Here is a 9,320-nt window from a genome sequence, read left to right as displayed (position 1 = left end):
TACCCAAACAAGTATTGTGCACACCGAAGATTATAAAACCCAAGTCAGATCTTCAATATCTTCTTAAATCTTCAATAAAAACCTGCACACAATCACTTGAATCTCTTGTGATCAATCACGCACAGAACGGAGTCTGTTAACAATGGATTATCACAAGATAGTCTTTAGAACTAACAACAGTCTAAAGATCCCTATCAAAACTCTGAACTAGTTTGAGTGAATCTTATATCAGAAGAGAAGATTCTCAAGAATAAACAAACTAGGTGCAATCAGATTTCAACCGCCGTTAGTCAATCAAATCAATCGAAAACAAAGATAAACCGTAATTATCTAGTTTCCCACCAACGGGTCGCGCTAGAGCTTCTCAATCCCAAAGAATACTTTAAAACGAGCGGCCGTAAGAGATTTAACCTAATTAGATTACTCTCCTCTCCGATTGGCGGCTACACAAGTAACAAAGACAAAAGAGGAATTCTGTTGTTACGTAGGATTAGTTTGCTAGAAAGGCAAACTTCTTGTATTTATAGACAAGGAAGTTTGGACACCAAGGAATTTCCAAAACCGAAAATATTCTCAATATATTCATTAAAGCACAAATTCGGTTTCCATATTTCCTGGAAATGCTCTGTCCAAAAATAACAATCTAAATCTCTAGGAAAATCTAATTAGTAAATGCACATTACTAATTCTGTAGTTTCCCTACAGAGTGAAATTAATAACCTTAATTAAAAGATTCTTAACTTACTTATGTTTCGATCATGGGATTCTCTTCCCTTAGCCGTTAAGGAATATCTTTGAACAATTATAGAAATAAACATTCACAGCACGTGTTCAAAGTTTGTCGACATCTTTACTTTGTAAGTTCTCTTTCACACTTACAACCTTGAAACCGATTTGCCACACTTCCAAACAAGTTTGGAATTGGTTCATCTGACTTTCAAGAACTATGTGATTGATCAAACCAACATTCAATCACAATCATGGGTTTACGGTTCTACCAAAACAAGTTTCGGTTCTACCTCCATGTGAGTACTACGCATAGTCACTCTAGCTTCCCAAGGATTCGGTTGACTAGGTACTAAGATCGGTTCCCCATATATATATGGTATCTAACTTATATGTGTTGCACATGTCCATAGGATCGGTTCTTCTTTCTGCTATAAACCTTGTTGCATCCCGTACAAGGATCGGTTCCCCTTGATATACTGCACCTTACAAGGATCGGTTCCCTTTCCCTTACTAGGATCGATTCCCTTTCCCTTAAAAGGATCGGTTCCCTTTCCCCAAGGCAAACATAATCCGATCATACCATAGGTGATTACTTAAGATTGGTTTTACTAATAAAAGTTATGCCAATACAAAATCAAGACTTTGTGAATAATTCTACCAAGAACACAACAAGTTGTGAGCGGTTATACTCTATCACACATATTGGTTGTTCATAAGATATCCAATGAATAAAAAAACCAATAAATCCTGGCAATTTCCTTTTCGGTCCACAAACAAGTTTATGAACTTACTTCCTTAGAACACATGTAAACATTGTTCCCTAGGATGAAATCCTCACCTCATACCCATACATAATCAAAATAGCATTTAAATGATTATGGCGATGTCTTATCTACAAAGTTTAATGGTTAAGCAATAAACCTCGTATTGTATTCCTTAATACTATGTCTATTTAGAGTTCATATATTCTTCGCAGTTATGTTTTCAATATGCACGACTTGAAAGATACGTTAGGGAATGAAACAGTTCAAGTCAAATATCACTAACCTCAAGTGGAAGGATGATTGTTGTCGTTATAGCTCCTTGCTTCTTCACATCTTCAAGACTTCGCAATACTTGTAATGTCTCATATCCTAATGCTTTGAATCTAACCTGTACGAAGTTTAACTCTAGTACATAATCAAGCGACTCTTAACATGAGTTTTGATTCACTAAAATATGACAACCAAACTTGACATACCAACGCTTTGTCAATATTAGTGACAAAACTCTTACATCATATGGATAAAAAAATTACAAGAATTCACTACACTCCGCTTGATTCCCCATTCAACAGCACAGTAAAACTGCTTACATTTAATCCTTGAAAATGCCGCTATTGACATTATAATAACAAAGCTAATACTCCCCCTAAGGAATATAGGTAGATACTCAATCCACATGTCTTTGTTATACCAATCAATTTGACATGTTACTCCCCCTTAGTCTGTGCTTTGACTCTTTCGTTAGATAAAACATTCAAGTACCAATGTTTTCCTTAGTGATACCAATTAATATAAAATCAATGCCAGTATCACTTGTTTACTCCATATATTTCTCCCCCTTTTTGTCACAAAAATGACTAAGAAACGAAAAAATAAAAGACAACACGAAAAGAATCTTACAAATCTCAGAATAGACTTGCAAACCTGTAGAGTTAGGCACGAGGGTTCCACACATCATGTTCTGATAACCAATATCAAAACTGAAACTACAAGTATTCTTATTTTGATATGTTACCAAGGAAATAATTGTCCGAAATTTTTTTTCCCATTTAGTTTAGCAAACCAAAAACAACTAATCACATTAGTTCATTTGCTAAACAGATTGTTCAAAAACAACCGCTTAATTCGATAAGACCAAAGTAAAGATAGACTCCATTTTTCTCATCAGGTTCTAATTATCCATAAACTTAGACCTTTCAATTTTAAACAAACCAAATACTAGGTTATTTAACTAGAATTTCCTTGTTTAGGCATTCGATTAGACTTGAATAACCGAAACCTCACTTTGATAAACAAACTAAGATTAAAATTAACTTAGTTTCTTATCCGGAATCGAATTGGAATAAACAACTCATCCCGTACACAAATTATTTCGTTAAGCCATAAAAAATTCATACAAACCAACATAAATCAACTTGCATAATTATTCACCTCAACCGGAAGCAATTGAAACAACATAGACATTAAAAGCACCGCAATTGCACCGTAATTTTGTAAGCCTAAACCATTGAAACTATACAAAAGAAAGATAACAATAGTTTTTCTTAACCGGAACCAATTGAATCACACACACATCAATTGTACCGAAATTTTGTAAGCCTAAACGATTGATATCACACAATAAAGCAAGATAACAATAGTTTTTCTTAACAGGAACCAATTGAAACACACATTCACACACACGTCATGGAATAAATATCAATTGAACCTAAATTTCGTTAAGCAAAAGCAACAAATATATATAATATAAACTCAGGCTTTTCTTAAACAGGAAAACAATTAACTAACAAGATTGTTACCTCAAATTTCGCATCCACTTCTCCAATATGATAGCATCTTCGTCCAGGGAGAATTGATATCGAAATATCACCACGTTGTCATCCTTATGCATAAACAAAAGAATAACAACACATCTCAACTTTTACCAGAGAAAGGCTGAAAACCGGTTTTAACAATTGCAAGCAAAAGTTGAAAACCGTCGAAACACATATGCTTTTATGCTAAACCAAAACCGATTCAACATATTGTGACTTTTTCACATACTGTTTCTATTAGAAACCCTCATAATCCTTTGATAAAGCCTACCTACTAGGGCTAGAACTTAATCCCGCTAAATCAAAAAGTCACCCAAACCATGAGGGTTTACCATATGAGATCGAATATTAAGGTAGTAAAACCGAAATCAAACATCCCATAAACATACATAGCAATAAGATAAAAGCAATTGAGCACAGGCTATGTAAACCGAAAACTATCACAAGAAAAATTATTAAACAAATAATTTTATTCATAATAGTTTTATTCATAGTAGACCAATACAATCAATGAAAGAAATCAAAAATTGATGTCTATTATATTACTCTCTCTCATTTCTTGTGAAGGTTGCTTTCAAAGTCTGGATTCAAGTTCCTCTGAGTACTTCCTTTTTCAGTAGATATGTTCAACTCCAGCAGTTGAGAATGAAGACTTGCTAGTACTTCTTTTGAATCCTTTAACATCACTTCATGATACTTAATACAACCTTTAACAGAGTTAATCTGTTTCCTTAAAGAGTGCTGAGAGATATCATGAAGAGGAACATCATGAGTTTCAGTCATAACTGATGCATAGAGTGCTAGATCACCAGGAGATGATTTTTCTTCTACCGGTTTCTCCATAAAAATATGACAGTCTTCTTTCAGATAGGAAGAAGATTTATAAGATGGGAGAAAATCCAGGAATATAAAAATATTTGGTTTAAGGGAACCGAAACTATTTTTTTTTTTCAAAAAAAAAAAGAACAATAAATATTCAATATCATTTTGTTATAAAAGAAACAATCATGAATAGCTTGCCCAGATTTATGCTTCTTCACAATCAGAATTTTGGGCAACAAGTGAGGATGCAAATCTCAACACCATCAGTGAGTGTCGAGATGAGAATAATCCTCACCATTCTTAGCAGAATCATCCTTAGAATGATTATTAACACAGTAGATTGCATTCCCTTCAGTTTTTTTTCTCTCTTGCAATTTCAAGAGTTTGCAATGAATTTTTGAAAGCCAAACAATTTGCCAGTCTTCTTTATCCCTTTTCGAAGGGCTTGGACAAGTTTGATTTCGCAAAGGATTGTAGCGAGATTGTTTTCTTCACATGAAGAGCTTGTTTTGTCATCAGAAAAACTGGTTTCCGAATCTCTTGGTATTTCACCCAATATTTTTGGTTCAGATTCTACCATACAGGGTTTTTCTGAAATGGACTTCAGAAGGTTTTCAATATCTAGGCTTAACCTTTTATTTTTCTTAATTTTCAACTCAAGTTTTTCTAGGAGTTGATTAGACTCACGGAAATCATCACAATTAGAGTTGGAAATAAGTGCATTGCAATTAGATATTTCTTCATTGGTTTCCTCCTCTGGAATATCATCAAGAAGGGAGACATACTCCCTATTGCACTTTCTAGTTCTTTTGCTGGGACAGTGTTTTGCCATATGTCCGAATTTACGACACTTGAAGCATTGAACTTCATCATTACCCTTTTTATGGCAAACTGATAATGCATCAAAAACACGTATATCACATGATAACATGTTCTTAATTCGTAGCGCAAGAAGCACACTAGATGAGTCAAGATCCTCTTCATCAGGTGTCATATCCTTTTGGCAACGTTTCTCAGTTTGATTCTTCAGCAGAATTTCTCTATCAAAGATCTTTAACTTTCCTACAAGAGAGCTTCGAGAAAGTGTAGAAAGATCATTTCCTTATATTATGGCATGTTTCTTAGACTCGTATTTGGATGGTAACGATCTGAGAATTTTGCATATTATTTCCTTTTCAGGTATTGCCTTTCCAAGGAGAAAATATGCATTAACAATCTCAGAAAGTTTAGAATTAAACTCCTCGAAGATGTCGTTATCATCCATATGGAGATGTTCCCATTCAAATGAAAGGGTGAGAAGTCTAGCTTCTTTTTCAGAATCATCTCCTTCGAATACAGTCTCAAGAATATTCCATGCTTCTTTAGAAGTTCTGCATGACAGCACATGATGAAGAAGATCATCACTAACTGCATGTAAAATGGCGTTTAAACCACCAGAATTCTGTTTTGAAAGGATCCTTTCTTCAAGAGTATATGATGCTAATCGTTTGAACTCTGACTCCGAATAATCTATCGGATGTTGGTATCCGTCTTCGATTAATAGCCACGTATTAAAATCTTGGGATTGAAGAAAAGCCTTCATATCCAATTTCCATAATGGATAATTAGACCCATTAAATCTTGGTGGAACGTTAACTGAATCACTTAATAGATTTATTCTTATAGGTTGGATCGCACCAAACACAGATTTTTAGATCTTTTCGTGTTTGCATGCTCTGATACCAATTGAAAAGGCGAGGGTACCCAAATATACCTCAAGCTAAAACTTTTCCTACCTATAAGTCATTTCTCCGAAAGTGATTGTCTATGGACAGAGTCCAGACAATACAAATAATCGGTTCACACTTCGTGTGATCGTCTATGGATACGAGATCGAGACAATACAACAACGAAGTATGTTTACTTGATATAAAGGTTCAGACTTAACCAAACACAATAGGATTGCTTATCAAGTAAACATGAATTAAAGTTTGTGTAATTTACTTTAATTATAATAAAACAATTATAATGCGGAAAATAAAAGTAAATGACACAGCAAGATTTTGTTAACAAGGAAACCACAAATGCAGAAAAACCCCGGGACCTAGTTCAGAATTGAATACTCTCAAGATTAAGCCGCTACACAAAATTACACTTAACTTCGTATAGTTGAGACCAAGTAACTAACCCTATAGTTCACCTAGTTCCGTCTGTATTCCCACGCCTCCGACTTATGAATAAGTCACGTACTTGGAACAATCCCTTTGGTTCGTATTCGAAACAGTAAAGAAACAAGAAATATGTTTGGTATCAACTCTATTCAACCAAGTGATATGAGTTGGACAAAGGCTCTTCTGTTTATCTTAACATAAACTCCTTCGTCAGGTCTAGATCTATCTTATGTTCAATCACCCAAAGGTAATCGATTAAGATTAAGCTAACAACACCTTTAATTCGAAGAACCGTGTTGATGCTGATCTACTCAATTAATCAATCCAATCTACCACAAGGATAAACCGATTAGTAATTGGATCTTTTACCCAAACAAGTATTGTGCACATCAATGATTATAAAACCCAAGTCAGATCTTCAATATCTTCTTTGTCTTCAAATCTTCTCAAATCTTCATAAGAGAAGATTCTCAAGAATAAAAAAACTAGGTGCAATCATATTTCAACCACCGTTAGTCAATCAAATCAATCGAAAACAAAGATAAATCGCAATTATCTAGTTTCCCACCAACAGGTCGCGCTAGAGCTTCTCAATCCCAAAGAAGAATTTAAAACGAGCGGCCGTTAGAGATTCCACCTAATTAGATTACTCTCATCTCCGATAGGCGGCTACACCAGTAACAAAGATAAAAGAGGAAGTTTGTTGTTACGAAGGATTAGTTTGCTAGAAAGGCAAACTTCGTGTATTTATCGACAAGGAAGTTTGGACACCAAGGAATTTCCAAAACCGAAAATATTCTCAAGATATTCATTAAAGCACAAATTCGGTTTCTGTAATTCCTGGAAATGCTCTGTTCAAAAATAACAATCGAAATCTCTCGGAAAATCTAATTAGTAAATGCACATTACTAATTCTGTAATCTCCCTACAAAGTGAAAGTAATAACCTTAATTAAAATATTCTTAACTTACTTATGTTTCGATCCTGGAATTCTCTTACCTTAGCCCTTAAGGAATATCCTTGAAAAATTATATAAATAAACATTCACAGCACGTGTTCAAAGTTTGTCGACATCTTTACTTTGTAAGTTCTCTTTCACACTTACAACCTTGAAACCGATTTTCCACACTTCCAAACAAGTTTATAATTGGTTCATCTGACTTTCAAGAGCTATGTGATTGATCAAACCAACATTCAATCACAATCATGGGTTTACGGTTCTACCAAAACAAGTTTCGGTTCTACCTCCATGTAAGTACTACGCACAGTCACACTAGCTTCCCAAGGATTCGGTTGACTAGGTACTAGGATCGGTTCCCCACATATATATGGTATCTAACTTATATGTGTTGCACATATCCATAGGATCGGTTCCCCTTTCTACTATAAACCTTGTTGCACCCCATACAAGGATCGGTTCCTCTTGATGTACTGCACCCCTTACAAGGATCGGTTCCCTTTCCCTTACTAGGATCGGTTCCCCAAGGTAGACATAATCTGATCATACCACAAGTGATTACTTAAGATTGGTTTTACTAATAAAAGTTATGCCAATACAAAAATCAGGACTTTGTGAATATTTCTACCAAGAACAAAACAAGTTAAGAGCGGTTATACTCTATCACACATATTGGTTGTTCATAAGATATGCAATAAATAACAAAACCAATAACACCTGGCAATTTATTTTTCGGTTCACAAAAAAGTTTATGAACTTACTTCCTTAGAACACATGTAAACATTGTTCCCTGGGATGAAATCCTCACCTCATACCCATACATAATCACAATAGCATTCAAATGATTATGGAGATGTCTTATCTACAAAGTTTAATGGTTAAGCAATAAACCTCATATTGTATTCCTTAATACTATGTCTATTTAGAGTTCATATATGCTTCGCAGTTATGTTTTCAATATGCACGACTTGAAAGATACGTTAGGAAATGAAACAGTTCAAATCAAATATCACTAACCTCAAGTGTAAGGATGATTGTTGTCGTTGTAGATCCTTGCTTCTTCACATCTTCAAGACTTCGCAGTACTTGTAATGTCTCATATCCTAATGCTTTCAATCTAACCTATACAAAGTTTAACTCTAGTACATAATCAAGTGACTCTGAACATGATTTTCGATTCACTAAAATATGACAACAAAACTTGACATACCAACGCTTGGTGGGTTCAACCGAGCAATGCTCTAACACAAAAGCTTTGGTGGGAACCTGCTGAGATGCTTGGCTGGGCATGAGGTTCCAACAATCCTGAAAGAGATGCACGAAAGAGAAAACCAAGGAAAGAAAAAATTATTTCTCCAATTCCATGAGAAGTATTACTGGCCGACCATGGAAGACGATGCAAATGCTTACGTTTAGAGATGCTATCAATGTCAAGTCCACATTAACCTTATCCACACTCCTTGTCTCCCATTACATTCTGTGAACATTCCATGGCCTTTCTACAGCTGGGGACTGGACATCATTGGAAAGATCAACCCAGCATCCTCGAAGCAACATGAATACATTTACAACAACTCAGTATTTCACCAAATGGGTTGAATCCATTCCTCTTTGAAGCACCATTGGAATCACGATTGCGGCCTTCATCAAGGAACATATTATAAGCGCATTTGGTTTTCCCAAGCATCTCATCACAAACAATGGAACTTCTTTTGTTAACAAACATGTGAGAGAGCTGCTGGAGAAGTATGGTATCAAACAGATTTTCTCAACACCGTAATATCCCTAAGAAAACGGACAAGCAGAGAGTACCAATAAGACTTTGATCTGGATTCTCAGTCAAACAGTTCACAATAGCCCTCGAACGTGGCATGAAGAACTACCCATGTCTCAGTGGGCCTAAAGAACCGCACCAAGAAGCTCAATCGGGACTTCACCATACTCTCTCGTCTATGGCGCTGATGCTATACTCCCGGCCGAGATCAAAATTCCTTCTGCAAGGATTGCAACAGCCAATGGAGTGCAGTGGGACGAAGCATGAGTGTCTAATTCAAGGATTGCTGAATTGGACATGCTCGAGTCA

The sequence above is a fragment of the Papaver somniferum genome, chromosome 6 (assembly GCF_003573695.1).
Source record: "Papaver somniferum cultivar HN1 chromosome 6, ASM357369v1, whole genome shotgun sequence".
Classification (NCBI taxonomy): domain Eukaryota; kingdom Viridiplantae; phylum Streptophyta; class Magnoliopsida; order Ranunculales; family Papaveraceae; genus Papaver; species Papaver somniferum.
The sequence above is the reverse complement of the archived record's forward strand: the minus strand, read 5'-3'. Positions refer to the sequence as shown.